We start from the raw sequence: 15,665 nt of genomic DNA, 5'->3' as shown, positions 1-15,665 counted from the left end.
TTCGAAACTTTTCTTTTGTAATAAATTTTCTTTCTGGAAAAATCGTTTTCCCTCTTTTTTTTATTTTTCTTTTTTTCTCCAGTCTAATTATTTTTATTTAATAAAAACTTTTTTTTTTCTTTCTTTCTCTTTCCTTTTTTTTTTTTCATTCCTTCCGGTTATGAATTTTTAATGTTTTCAAACGAAATACATCACATTCATTTATTTTTATTTATTTATTTTTATTATTATTATTTTTTTTCTCTCTCTTCATTTCTAATTACTTATCATTAATAAACTCATCAAAAATTGAAAAGTTTCCGAGGGGGGTGGTTGTGGTGGGACGGAGAGAGGAAGAGGAGGAAAACGTATTAAAAAAAAAAAAAAATTCGCGAGATTTAACTTTCCGTCTCCGTCTTATTTATCGTCTCCGTGAAATTTTCCAGTAGAACCGGAAGTAGAGACGTTTCGTTGGTCGTTTTCTTTCCTTTTTCTTATCATTTTCCATCGCCTGGTTGATTAATATTACCTTTTTATATAAACGAGTTGATTCGAATTATCCATTCATTAAATAATTAGAAGAAAATCACGTTCGACGGCCATTATTTACTCATTCATCTTTTTTTTTTTTTTTGTTTTTAAACGTTTGTTTCAATTTCTACGGTTTCGATTTCACGGATTTGCCTTTTTTATTTCCGCCCCCTCCTCTCCTCTCTCCATCTACTCGCTCTTTTCTTTTCACCCCCGCCTCCCCTGTTGCGTTTCGCCATTAGGCCAACTTTTGTGAAGTTTTTTTTTTTTCTTCGGGATCGAATTTCAACTTTTAATGGTTTAGAAATTGAAACAGACAAAAATAACACGGCGAGAAAGGGAGGGAAAGAGAAAGGGAGAAGAAGGGAGGGAGAGGGTGGGACGCAATGGAAAAATGAAAGAAACGTGAAAAGCGAAAAAAAAGTGAAAAAAAAAAAAAAAAAACAATTTCGTTGATTTTCTTTTTTTTTTCTTTTCTTTTCTTTTCTTTTTCTTCCTTTTATCCTCTTCATCATTTTTATTCTCATCCCTGTTTTTTTTTGGGTCTTTCATCAATTTCCGTTCGATAAAAGAAACGGAAAAAGTTGAATTTTTACTAATAATTTAATGTGATTCGTGTGTTTTTTTTCCTGGGAAGGGGAGGCGCGGGGGCGGGGCGGGGAAAACGTGGTCGAGTGAGGAAAAGGCTTTCGGGGAAAAATTTTTTTTTAGAGGGTCATCAGTAAAAGGGAATCAATACGCGATGCGGTCCCCCCATTTATTATATGATTGACATGTTTTTTTTTTTTTTTTATATTTCTGTCTTTGTCAAGACCATCTTGGTTCTTTTGACTTTAATTCTCACGAAATATTTTTTTCCGATCGATTTCGGTTCATTATTTCCGGTTTTCTTCTTTCCTTTTTCGCTGTCGTACACGTTGATTGTTTTCGTTTTTTTTTTCTTTTTTCTACGACCGGATGTTGTTCTTTTCGTGTGAGTAGTGTTGAAAGAAAAAATTTTTTTTTTTTAGCGAAAAAGTAATTTTCCGGTCGTTCGATTATTTCCGGAAATCTACGATTACGTTTGCCTGAATGAAAAATAATTAAACGTTTGTTTCCGGATTTTTTTTCTCTCCTTTCTCTTCCGTTACCACTTCTAAAAAACGTATTACGTAAGGTGCCAAAAATTTTTATTATTAAACGTTTTGGAAAATTTATAAAAATCCAATAACGAAATTATAAAAATAATAATAATAATAGAGAGAGAAAGAGAGAGATAAAAAGAGAAAGAAGTTCATCCAAAAATTTTCAGTCTTTTGTTTTCATACCCGGGAGAAATTCTATAAGTTTTTTTTTGTGGGGGGGAGAGAGGGAGGGAGGAAAATTTGCAAAATTTTATTGTAAAATTCGCATTAATACAAAAACAACAAAGGTTGTTCTTCCTTTTTTGATTTCGATGCGGTATTGTAATCTTTTTTCTTTCTTTTTTTTGGAGAAAGATAAAGAGAGAGAGAGATAGAGAGAGGGAGAGACAGGAACAGAGGTTAAATATAACAGAAGGCGAAAAATTAAGGGGAAACCGGAAAAAATGAAAGAGAGAGAGAGTGAGAGTGAGAGGGAAAGGGAAAAATAAAAGTATTTAAAGAAAAGGATGAATTTTATTTGTTGGAAAAGAAAAAGGAAAAAATTGTTCGGGTTCGCGTTTTACAAAAAAGGGCCCCGAAATTGATATTTTTTTTTACCGTTTTATTTTGTGAAAATTTAAAGGGAAGAAAAAGAGGGAGAGAGAGGAAGGAAGGGAGGGAGAGAGGAGGTGAAAAACAAACCGAAGGGTATAAAAAGGGATTTAAAAATATTTTGAATCTCTCTCATTTTCTCTCTCTCTCTCTCTCTCTCTCTCTTTCATAAAACATCTTTAATTATAAATTTTTGCAAATACACACATACGTTCGTTTATTTTTTGTGTAAAATTAATTATTTCGTAAAAATGGAGGGAAAAAAATCATTATTATTATTATTATCATCATTATTATCATCATCATTATTATCATCATCATTATTATTATTTTCACTTTTCGGTGTACAGAGTTTAAATTTTCCCGTAGCCTTTTAACTTTTTTTAAAATTTATTCTCGATTTCGAAGAGGAAAACCGGAAATCCATGACTTGATTTCCGAAATATTTTTCTTATTTTCGTACTCGTGAAGGTCTTGTAGAGTTTATTTGAATTTCCGTCCAACGGTTTTCCGGATTTCTACTCTTCCCGCCTTTCTCTCCTCCCCTCCCTTCAAAAAAAGGCGTGTCAGCCATTTAAATTTTAAAAAACTTGAATTCAATTTTCTCCCTCTCTCGCTTTTCTCCCCCTTTTAAGTTTTCTATGCCTTTAAAAAGTAAATTCTTTCCCCCTACCCTTCCTCAATTAAATACGATTCGCATTTCCGCTTTTGCAAATATTTTATCATTTCCGGTATTAAATTCCAATATTTTCACGCACATTTTCGCGTTGTTGTTACGCATTTGTACACACACGTGATAATTTATCTGGGTTGGGTACCCGATATTTAATTTATGAAACTGTTTTACTAATAAAATTAGTTTGGAAAAATGTTTTCCAAAGGTTTGCCTCCACCTTTCCTTCGCTTCCCTCCCCCCCCTCCGATTTTCTCGCAAACGAATTCATCAATATTAATAAAAAAAAAAAAAAAAAAGGAGAAAGGAAAAAAAAAATTTTTTTTTCGGATTTTGACGTGAAAGTTAACCGCAAAAAAAAAGAAAAAAAAAAAGTTTACCATTTTGTCGGATTTTCGTTTGAAATAATTTTTTTTTTTTTTTTGTTGACCATGTTTTTATACGGTCTTATTTTATTTTCGTTTCGTTCCATTTTCCCCCTTTTCCCTTTTCCTTCCCTCTCCCTTTTCTCCTCTTTTTACCTGGGAATGTAAAGGAGGAGCGAGGGGGAAGGGGGATGAAACAAAAAAAAAAGGTTTTTTCACTTTCTATATAAATTTAAATGAAATATACGACGAATTAAAACTTTTTTTTTTTTTTATAAAATTAAAATAATTAGTTTTTTAAACATGAAATTAATTGATTTATTTAACTTTTCGTTTTGTTTTTCTTTCTTTCTTTCATTTTTTATCGGGGCAGAAGAAAATTAAACGAAAAAAAAAAAAAAAAAAAATCAAGTCGAATTATAGAAAAAAATTTTTTTTTTTTTTTTTTCCTTTGAATTTGATGACATCATTCGACGATGATGACGAGGACGGTTTGTCGTTGATGAAAGTTTGTTGTTGTTCCTAAGGCTAACAAACGACAATTTCGTAACAAACAAACAAACAAACAAACGTGGGGGGGGGAGAGTGGGGGGTAGGAGAGAGTTTCAGTTCGACGATATTTTTCGATGGTGACGTTTTAAAAAAAAAATAAGAAGAAATCACAAATGGATTTTTCATTTTCTTCTTCCTCCTCCTCCTCTTTCCTCTCTTTTCTCTCCTTTTCCCGCCGTTCCTGACGACGTTTAATTCTTTCCTTCCTTCCTTCCTTCCTAGAGAAATCGCAACGGGAATAACCGAACCGGATCGGTGTGTGAGTGCGTGTGTGTGCGAGTGCGGGGCACGAGTGGGAATACATAAATATATATTAAAGCGACGTTACGTAAAAAAAAAAAAAAAATTTTTTTCTTTTTTTCTTTTCTCTTTTTTCTTCTTCCTCTTCCTCTCCTCTCCCCCCCCCATCATGCCGTTAATGTTCGTAAATGCAATTTAAATTAAGGGTAATTAAGTTTTTTTTTTTTTTTTTTTTTTTCATTTCGTATCGTAATTTTACCTCTCTGGACCGATAACGTAAATTTTTTTTTTTTTTTAAATGACGACGTTCCCTAACCGTATAATAGTAATAATAATAATAATAACTAACAACATTTTTGTTTTTGTTTTTCCCTTTTCTCTCTCTCTCTCTCTCTCTTTTTCCTTTTCAAAATGTCTCTCGGGTGTCGTTACTTTTAGAAAAGTTTTTAATACTACTACTACTACTACTACTACTACTACCAATAGTAGTAATTAGAGATTATTATCTGTATTATTTTTCCTTGTAATTGTTTCTTTAGCTTTACGTTTTTCCTAAGAGTGTTTGTTTGCTTTGTTAAAACTCACGATTGTGAATTGTTTGCTTTGTAAAAAAAAACGAAAAAGGGAAATTTGTCGATAATTTGTAAAAAGAAAAAAAAAACCGTTAAAACGATATTTATTTGATGTGAAAATGGCGCGTCGAAATCGCGTTTTGAATTTGAATTTGAATTTGAATTCCCCCCCCCCCTCCGTAAAAATTTGAATTGATTTTCTCTTTTGTTTTTGTTCGTTTCGTTGTTGTTTTTTAAATTCCGAATTTAAATTTCAGGTTTTTAATTTAAGGTATCGGTAAGGTAATCGTTAAAATTAAATTAAGTAAAAGAAAAAAGATAAAAATTTGATTTTTCCATTTTCTTTCTTTCTCTTTTTTGGTTTCGAATTTTAAAAAAAAATTAGTTTTTTATATGATCCCGAATGCGTGAGCGTGTTTTTATTTATTTAACGTCATCATTATTATTATTATTATCATTAGTTTTATTTTTATTTTTTTTTTTGGGGGGGGGGGTGTTTGCATAAATACACGCCCTCGCATTTTGATACGCCCGAATAAAACCCCCCGTGAACGCTCCAATTTTTTTTTTTTTTTTTTTGTCGAAATGTGTGCGTAAAAGAAGGCGATGAGAGAGAAAGAGAGAGAGTGTGTGTGATGGTAGAAAATTTGTAAGAGCGGGAGCCCCACGATGGTGGGGGGCGAAAAAATTTTTTTTTTCCCAACGATGTTTTTACCGCAGTCAAAAGTTGGAGTTAAGCTCGGTCGAAAAGTGGTTTTTTTTTTTTTTTTACCGAAAAATTTTTATTCGTTTTTAAAGTTTTACCGAAAAAACAAAAAAATTTAAAAATTTACAAAAACTCATATCGTGGTATAAGTTTGAATGGTGAGGAGGGGAGCAGGGGAGGGGGTGCGGTGGCGAAAAAAAAGTTTTTGTCACTTTGTTTTGAAAGGCAGATCAGCGAACCAGGATTAACCTTAAAGAGTTTCTTTTTACCGACGCCGTCGCTGACGCTTTTGTTTTTTTTTTTTTTTTTCTCTTAACGGCAAAACAAAAACTACCCCTTCCCCTCCTCGAATCCACTCAAACAAAAAAAAAGGGGGGGTGAGAAAAAATAAAATATTAACGCCGTTATTATTATTATCATTATTAAATTCCCTGCCCGCAGACGGAGCATTTTCGTCGGAATTTCAAATTTGGAATCCAAAAGGATTTGGAGAGGGATCAACCTAATTTTTTTCCTCCCTTCTCTCTTCCCCTTTTCCCACCATTTTCCCCCTTTTTTAAAAAAATGAATTTTTCAAATTCTGTCGGTCAGTTTGTTGCGTTTGTTCGAGACAAAAGTTTAGTTATCGAATTCGAGAGTCGAAGAAAAAACGGGAATTTTTTCACGGAATTTTTTTTCCCGAGATTTCATTTCCGTTTCCTCTTTTGGGAAAAGAACAAAACAGAAGTTAATGTTGTTGCTGTTGTTGCTGACGGGCCTTGTCTCCCTTCTCCTCCTCCTGAGTAAAACACAGACACCACGATTTGCATATCGTAATTAATTATTTCGCGAAAAATAATTTATTATTATTATTTTAATTTTTCACAGACTGTATCTGTTACCTGCGTGCGTGTGTGTGTGCGTGTCTACGCGTACGTGCGTGTTTACACATTTAAAAAAAAAAAAAAATAATAATTTTTATGGGATTGAACTCCTTAAATTGTAGCCGACACACCCATTTATTTATTTATTAATTTTGTAAAATAAAAAAATTATTTTGTTGTATTGAAAAGTCAATGTTAACGTGCGTGTGAATGCGTGCACGTGTGCGCATGCGCGTTTCGGTTAAAAATTTTCAAAATGGCGATGTGAAAATTATAAAAAAAAAAAAAAATTCTTTTCTCAAAGTGAGTCCGCATGGTTATTAAGCGAATCAATATCATCATCATCATAACAATTCCAGTTTTTTTTTTTTTTTTCGTCTTCTGCTTCTTCTTTTTCCTTTGTTTTTGTTTTCCGCTTTTTTTTTTTAATCAAAGTTTTTAAAAGGGGTTCTTTCGTATAAAACGGGGGGGGGGGGGAAAGAAAAAAAAGAAAATTGTGGTAAAAGTGTTAAAAAAAAAAAAAAAAAAAAAAAAAAAAAAACGCGTAACTAAAACTCATTTTGGTTTTATTCATTTTTTTTTTTTCTCGCTTATGACTTGTTGCAATAAATCTTTTCATTTGCCCTCGAATCGTAATGGTTTACAAAATAATAATAATGATAATAATAATGATGATGATGATAGTTGTTGTAGTAGCAGTAATAATAATGATAATAATAATAGTAATAAAAAAGAATTTGAAATGATAATAAAAAATTTAAAACGCAAAGTGTGAGAGTGTGAGAGTGAGAGGGAGAGAGAGGGGGAAGAGTGAGTGAGTGCGTGGGGGGGCGTGCGAGTGCGTGCGTGCGTGACTGTTTTCAAATAATGAGAGATGAGAAAGGAAAATAAAAAAAAAAAGGAAAATTTTTTTTTTTTATGTTTAAATATTTTAAGCCGCACACTTAAATATTTAAATATAAAAATGGTTAATTAAGCAACAACAATTGTTGTTTGTTGTTTGTTGTTGTTGTTGTTGTTTATTTTTCGTTTTTTTTTCTTTCTTTTTTTTCCGTCTTTAATTTTTGCACTTTTTTTGTTGTTGTTTTTTTTTGTTTAGATGATTAAAACGTGGGGGCATTAATTGGATGAAGGATTTTCACACACCTACTACTACTAAAAATTAAGTTCGGAAGGTTGTTTGTTTGTTTGTTTGTTTAGTAATTTGTCAGATTGTGCTTTCAATTTAATTTAATTTACATTTTGTTTTCCGCATCGTTATTTTTCTCTCTCTCTCTTTCTGTTTTTTTGTCGTCGAGGGATTGAAAAAGAAAAGAGAGGAGAGAGAGAGAGAGAGAGAAAGAAAAAAAGGTTTCGGAACGTTTCGAAACGTGTGTGTGTTTGTCGGTTGGTGGTAGCGGCGGCGGGGGAGGGAAAAACGTCGAAATAATATTTAAAGTTTAAAAAAAAACCTAATAAATTTTGGATTAAACGCCTGCTTTTATAAAAGGATAAAAAGTTGTGACGGATTATGTAAAATGGAAAAATGGGTTTAACTATAGGTTGTTAAAGATCGTCGTCGAAATTAAAATCGAACGTGGGATGAATTCGCGTGAAAAAAAATAAAAATAAAAAGAAAGAAAATGGAAGAAAAGAGTTACAAAAAAATAAATAAATAAATAAATAGAAAACTAACTCAAAATCTCTTTTACATTTATTTTATTTATTTGTGCGTGGGTGCGTACGTGCGAACGTGGGTGCGTGGGTGCGTGCGGGAAGGCGTTCGTTCGTTCTGTTACAAATTCTGTCTATTTTCTATTTATTAATAATAATAATAATAATAATATTTTATAAATTAAAATCTTCTTGAATTTTTGGAAATAGCGTAAAAGTAAAAAGAAAAGAAAAGAAAATTTTTGCGTGACGTGTAAGGAACGCAGGAGGGAAAAACGTCGTCGAATGTGATTAATTATTAACGCGAGACGGAATTTTTTAGCAGAAGACAAACCTCATCGCTGAGTACGTCGTTACGTACGTACGACGCACTTTACTAAGTAAATGTAAAAAAAAAAAATTTTTTGTAGCGGAATAATTATTGGAAGGAGAAGGGAAAAATTGCGTAACGTTTCCTCCGTCGGAAAATTACGCGTATCGGAAAATTAATTTATATGCGCACATGCACACGCACACAAGCACGCAGAATTGCTGTCGTTGCTGTCGTGGGTGTATTTGTTTGTATTTCGCCTAAAATCGAACGGGTTCGATCCTTTCTTTCTTTCTTTTTGGGGAGGTGATTATATTTCGTTCGAAATAAATAAATAAAAAAGAATGACAAATGATGCGTGGGGGGCGTGGTGGTGGTGGGGTAATTGAGTGAGGAGGAAATAAAAAGGAAAGAAAGGTTTTTGAAAATTTGGGTTGTCGTGGGAAAGGAATGAACGAAAAATTCTCGTTTTTTTTTTTTTTTCTTTTCCTAAAAGAATTTTCTGGGGAAGAGGCGGATGAGAGAGAAAGAGAAAGAGAGCCTTTTTTTCCTCTCTCTTTTTCTAAATTAACGTAAAGTAACAAATCAGTGGGAGAAAAGTTATAACAAAGAAAAATGAGACGAATATTGGATTCCAAAGTTGAAAGTATAAATTGAAATAAATGACTCCGATGTTGAAAAAAAGGATTTTTTCCTTTTTTTTTTTTTCTCCCTTTTCGTCTTTTCTTTCATTTTTTTTTTTTTTTTTATTCCCGGGGTCTTCTTTTTTTTTTTGTTATCCTCTTTTCTGTCTTTTTCGTTGTAACAATTTATGTTTGTTTTCTTTTAGGTTTTTGTGTGTGTGTGCGTGTGGATGCGTGCGCGAGTGCGAGTGCGGTGGTGGTGGTAGAAAACCGATAAACAAAATTTCCTTCGTTATACGAACCAATTATTTTATTTTTTATTTTTATTTTTTTTTAAACTTTACGAGATGATGATAATTAATTGGTGTAGGAAAAGGTTAAAAGGCTAAGGGGTGAAGGGCGAATTGGATGGAATGAAAAAAAAATTTTTTCGTTTCGCGTCGTTTCATTCGTAAAAAATATTAGAAAAAAATTTTTTTTTTTCGGTCGTAATGCAAAAATGAATTTTTAAAAAGTTGAAACTATTATTATTATCATTATTATTACTATTATTATTACTATTAATATTATTATTATTATTATTATTATTATTATTATTATTATTATTATTATTATTATTATTATTATTATTATTATTATTATTATTATTATTAATAAGTTATTTATTAAGGTTTTTCACGTCCTCGTCGTTGTTATCGTCGTCGTTGACGTCATACAGAAAATTTTTTTAATCAAATATTTTTTCACGCGATTTATCGCTTTTTCCCCGAAATTTTCATCATTAATATTATTATTATTATTTTATTTCCGGTTTTCTTCTTTTTTTCCTCCTTCTAGTCATCGTCAATTGTTTCCGGTTTTTTTTTTTTTTTTTTTAAATTTATTTATTAAAGTTTGTTCGTCGTTAGTTTTTTTTTTTTCGGATATAAAATACGTGTAAAAAATGGCGGTCGATCCGTCGGTTAGCAGCAATTTAATTTCGATCCTAATTAGAGAAAGAAAGAAAGAAAGAAAAGGTTTATTTTTCTCTCTTACCCGATAACGAGATATCGTAAATAATAATAATAATAAATAATATATGGGTGGTATATCTTTGTAAATACAAAAAATGACAAATTCATTTTTCCTAACCAAAAAAAAAGAAAAAAGGAAAAAAGGTACAAAAAAGGTTACAAAAAAAGGTAAAAAGGTGGTTTATACGTTTAAATTCATAGAATAAATAAATTCAGTTGTAAATTTGAAAGAATTTATTTAGTCGGGAAATTTTTTTTTTTTTACCTCTCGTAAGCGAAAGCAGGAAATATATTATTATTATTATTATTATTAGTATTTTTTTTTCGAAAGAGATAAGATCACGGTTGCCGCTGCCGTTGCTGCTGCTGCTGTTGTTGTTTCTGTTTTTTCCTTTGCCTTCTCATCTACTTTTTGTTTTTTTTTTTTTCGTATTTATATTTCGACCGCAATTTCCCGCCGTCTTTCCGTCGTAATTCCCTCCCCCTTTCCCATATCCTCCTATCTCACTCCTCCCCTCGTCTGCTTTCGTAATGGAATTTAAATTTTTTCTTTTTTTTTTTTTTTGATTTATTATTATTATTATTTTCTTTTCTTTTTTTTTTTTTAAAGAGCAAACTAAACGTTTTAATTTTTTTTTTTCTGTTTTTTTCCTTCTCTTTCCTTTCTCTTCCCGTTTCTACCGGGAGCAAAGGAAAAAAGGTAGGATGAAGGAGGAGAAGGGGAGGGGAGGTTAAAAAGAAGATATAAGATGCCATTATGTATTTATTCATTCTTTTCTTTTTTCTTCCTCCTTTTTTTTTTTTTTTTAAAGAATTTTTTTTTTGTTTAGAAAATTTCCAAACGCTTTTCGGGATTAATGAAAATTTTAAAAATTATCATTATTATTATTATTATTATTATTTGAAATTATCATCATCTTCATCATCGTTTTTTAAACAATTTGAATCAAAAAAAAAAAAAAAAGAAAAATTAATCTTAATTTTTTTATATTTATATATATATTTTCCGTTTAATTAAATAAATAAATGATAATAATAATAATAACAAACAACAGCAGTTACGAAAACAACAACAATTATAATAATAATAATTTAATACCGATAAAATAATAATAATAATATTAATAAAAACGATTAAAAAAAACACTTTTTAATTTTTTAATTTTAAAATGGCGGAAGTTAGTTTTTATGTTTTCAAAACGAAAAAAGAAAAAAAAAATTTGGCAAGTTTTTCGATTTAATTATTATTATTATTATTATTAAATATGTTTGTGATTAAGTTTTCAAACATTCGCATTGCGAAATTTTTTCATCCAACAAAATATTGTCGCCATTTTAACGAAATTTTTTGTCGCCATTTTTGGTTGGAAACGGAAAAATGAATTAATTTCATTCATTTACGGAATGCGATTTTTTCTCTCTCTTTCTCTCTTTTTCTTTTCTCCTTTACGAAAGCGTTTTTTTTCCTTTTTGCTCTTTCTTAATTTTGATTTGCCCCCCCCCCCCATCTTCTTCCTTTGCTGCAAACGTTTCGTCCAACACGAAAAACAACAAAAAAAAACAATCGGACGTTTTTATGGTGGATCCAAGTGCGTTCGTGCGTGGGCGGAAGTCATTAATTAATTTTTTTTTTTATTTTTTTTTTAAATTCCACTTTTTGACGTTTTGTGTTTTGTGTGCGTGTGCGTGTGTATGCGTGGGTGTTGATTTTTAAGCAAGTTCCGTGTTTTTATATTTTGGGTTTGTTTCCGGTTTGTTTAAAAGTTAAAAAAATTGTTTTTAATTTTAATTGACGTTTGTTTATTTTTTCCCGGTGAAAAATTTAATTACGTCACTGTTTTCTTTTGTTTCTCTTTTCCCTTATTCGCTTACTTGATTATCATTATCATCGTCATCGTCATCATCATCATCATCATCATTTATTTTCTATCGATTCGATTCGATTATTAATAAATGAATTCGAATCATTTGAAATTTTTTTTTTTTTTTCTAATTTAGTCGTCAAGTTTAATGAAGTTTTATTATGTCAATTTTCTTTTCTTCCCCTCCCCTCTTCATTCACCTCTCCCTCCCCTTTCTTCCCATTTTTTTTTTGCTGTCGTCTTCCTTGTCGTCATTCTTGTCGTGTTTGGAAAAATGTTGACGATTTAATTACGAATGAGTTTGTTTGTATTATTAAATTTAATTATTATTATTAATAATAATAATTGAATTTTTTTTCTCTCTCTGTTGTCTTGATTATGAAAGACACGCGGGAAAATTCGTTTGTGCGTGGGAGTGAGTGCGGGGGGTGCGCGTGTCGTAAATTGATTAACGGTCGTTTTTTTTTTTTTTAAATGGAATTTAATGCGATACACGTCTTCACGTGAAATAATTTCGTTCTAAATATTTTACGATTAAATAGAATCAAGTTTAAATGTTAGAATGTATTTTTATAGTTGTTTGTTTGTTTGTTTGTATAAAAGACATAAATTCAAATTTTTATATATATATATGCTCTCGTTCGTATATTGAATACGCATACGAAAATGCATTTATAAATTTTTATTTTATTTTATTTTATTTTACGTGAAAAAGTTTTCCGCCTTTTCTCTCTTTCTCTCTCTCCTCCCCCTCTCCTTCTCTTTTTGTTATGCTTCTTTATAATAAAAGCATCGTAATAATTTTATTTTTTGTATTATTATTATTATTATCTTTTGCGACAAAAAAAAAAAGTTTTCGAGATTCAATTTTTTTTTGTACTTTTTACAAACGTGGAAGTAGAAAAACTTGTTTGTTGTTGTTTTATTATTTTAATATCAAAGAAAGAGAGAGAAAGAGAGAGAGAGAAAAGAATAAAGAGATGAATGATAATAATAATTACCAAAATCTAAAATTTTTGCGAATTTCTTTACATGCAACGTTTCATTCACGCGTATATACTTGCGCGCCACCTTCCCCCCTCCCCGCGAAACACGTATGCATGTTTTCTGTTAAATTTTCAATTATTTCACAACCAGAAGGTAAAAAAAAAAAAAAAAAAAAAAAAACGGTCGTGCGTTTAGAAAGAAAATTTTCAAAGGAAAAAAAAAAAAAGGAGTGGATATAGAAGATGGAAAAACAAACAGGTACGGGAAAAAGAAAAAAAAAAAAAAGGAAATGACAACGTATGGTAATGATGATGATGATTATGAGTCAGTCCTCTTTTTGTACTTGTAAACATTTTTTTTCCTTCTTCTCCTCCTCCTTCTCTTCTTCCTTCCTTAACAATCTTTTTTTTTTAAATAAAAATGTTTCTTTTGTTTGAAAAAAAAGAAAAGTGCTCATTTTGCCTTTAGGAATAAAAAAAAAAAAAAAAAAAAAAAAAAAAAAACATTTGTGATGAATATTTCAGGTACGCCATATTTTTTCTTTTTTTCTTTTTGTTTTTGTTTTTTGTTTTTTTTTTATTGGGTTGTTTTAGGAACGGCATCAAATTTATCGTCTGTCTTCCAGTTTATCGAATATTTCACACGTAAGTCGGATGGAAAAATTTTTGAAAAAAAAAAAAGAACGATTGAAAAACAAAAAAATTAATTAATAGAGATAATGATAATACAAGGAATTGAATATAACTGGTTTTAAAAAAAATGGCGACCGTCAATTAAAATTATTCGCTTGAAAAATTTTTTTTGGTATAAATTTCAAATTTTATTAGGAACAGGTACACAGGAAGAAAATATTATTAATATTGTCATTTGTTTTTTTTTGCGTTTTATTATTATTATTATGATTATTATTATTATTATTATTATTATTATTATTATTATTATTATTATTATTATTATTATTATTATTATTATTGTCATCGCAAAGAATTTCTCGAATTTTCTTTAATCAGCTAATGATTTAATTCTACCGACGGTTAGTTTATTCTTTTTTAAATAATTACACCGAATGCACGTAATCGATTGTCATAGAGAAAATAAACGGGAGAATGGATTTGAAAATTTTCGCGCGCGTTTTTTTACGTTCGTCTCGGATTCAGAGTGCGGCGTTTCGAATCCCGTAAAATAAAAAGAAAATTCGAGACCGTTGGGAAAATTTTTTCTTTTCCCCTTACACGTCAAAAAATTTTTTTGCGCCAAAATTTAAATTTAAATTTTTCAATTATTTAATTTGTTTTTATTTTGTAAGGTAGTCGTTTTTTTCGTTTTGCATAATGAAAAAAAAAAAATTTATAAATAAATATACATCACGTTGTTAAATTGGTCGTTTGGTTTAAAAAAAAAAAAAAAAACGAGAGAATTTCGTTTGTTCGTTTGTTTGTTTGTTCGTTCGTTTGTTTCATGCGAAACTTCTTGTTCGCATGATTTGTCACTCGTTTTCCATTTATAATGATTTGTTTCTTACGTCCTGAAGTTGACACGTCGTAATTAGGGCTTTTGTTTCCCTTGTTTGTAATTTAAAAATTGTTTTTTTTTTTTCTTTTTTTCTCCCTCCTCCGTGTTGACATTTATTTATTTTTATTATTAGCATTATTATTATTATTGTTGTTGTTGTTAATAACGTTGTCGTTGGTTTTACGTAGACACCGAAAAAACAACTTTGGTTAAAATTGAATTTATTTCTTCATTTAAATATTTTTTGTTCGAAACAATTTTTTTTTGGATTTAATTTTTTGTTTTTATTGTCGTCTGCTTTTTTTCTCTAAATTTTTTCTACCGTTTGGGAAATTTTTAACGAAAGAAAAAAAATAAAGAAGGAGGGAAAACATTTAAAAAAATTATAAAATTCTGTTTGTTACGCACGTTTAAAAATTGTAATTTGATGGAAAAGGAAAGATTTGATGAGAATGATGCGTGACATCGCCAATGGTGGATCATTTCAAAAAAAAAATGGCGGGAAAAAGATGATAAATCAAAAAAAAAAAAAAAAAAAAATTTAGATAAAATTGACGTGGAAGGATCAATCGATTTGTGTGTGTCATCAGTTATTTGTAATAGTATTATTGAAAATCACCGAGAGAAATTAAAATTAAAATTTTCCATAGAAAAAATGTTCCCTAGGAAAAGTTTTCAGCTTTAAATTTTGGCGCAAAAAAAATTTCCCTTCTTCTTCGGTTTTTTATTTCCGTCCCCGTTTAAAAAAAAAAAAACAAAATTTTTGTAAACGCATTCATTTTTTTCCCCTCCCTTTTTCTTCTTTCTATTTTTCTTTTTCCACCCCCCCCCTTTCGGACATTATTTTTGGAACATGCGCAAGAAGAAAAAGATTAATAAAAGAAAAGAAAAAGCAAAAGAAAAAAAGAAAGAAATTAATAATTGTTTCCGAATTCCAGAGATTTTAATTGAAACCCTTTCGGTTGAAAATTTTTATTAATAAAAAGAATTGAAAAATAGTTTTAGTTATTATTATTATTATTATTATTATTATTATTAATTATTATTATTAATTTTTCTTTAATCTTTTTCGGCATTTATTTATATATTTAATTTTTCATCCCTTTAATTTTTTTTTTAGAAACTTAAATAAAAACGAAAATTTTGAAAGAAAAAAAGAAAAAGACTAGGTTAGGATTTGGAAAACAATCGAAAAGCTGGAGAAAACGATTTTTTTTCTTTCTCTCTTTTTTATTTTTTAATAAATTAATTTTTTGGGGAGTTTTTAATAAAAAAAAAAAATATAATGGGAGATCGATCCCTGACAGATCCCTCTACGACTACAAAAAACACCTTCACAATAGGAAAAATAAAAAAAATGAATGAATGAATCTCTGGAATTTTGCCATTTGAGCCCGAAAAATCCTCTTCTTCTCCTCTCATATTTTCCCATTTATTTTTGAAAACCCTTCGTTTAAAAAAAAAAAGGAGAAAAATTTGCCCTATTAACGAAAATTTTATGTTTTACTT

This window comes from Pediculus humanus, genomic scaffold (genome assembly GCF_000006295.1).
Source record: "Pediculus humanus corporis 1103172107369 genomic scaffold, whole genome shotgun sequence".
Lineage (NCBI taxonomy): Eukaryota > Metazoa > Arthropoda > Insecta > Psocodea > Pediculidae > Pediculus > Pediculus humanus.
This window is presented reverse-complemented; position numbering follows the sequence as displayed.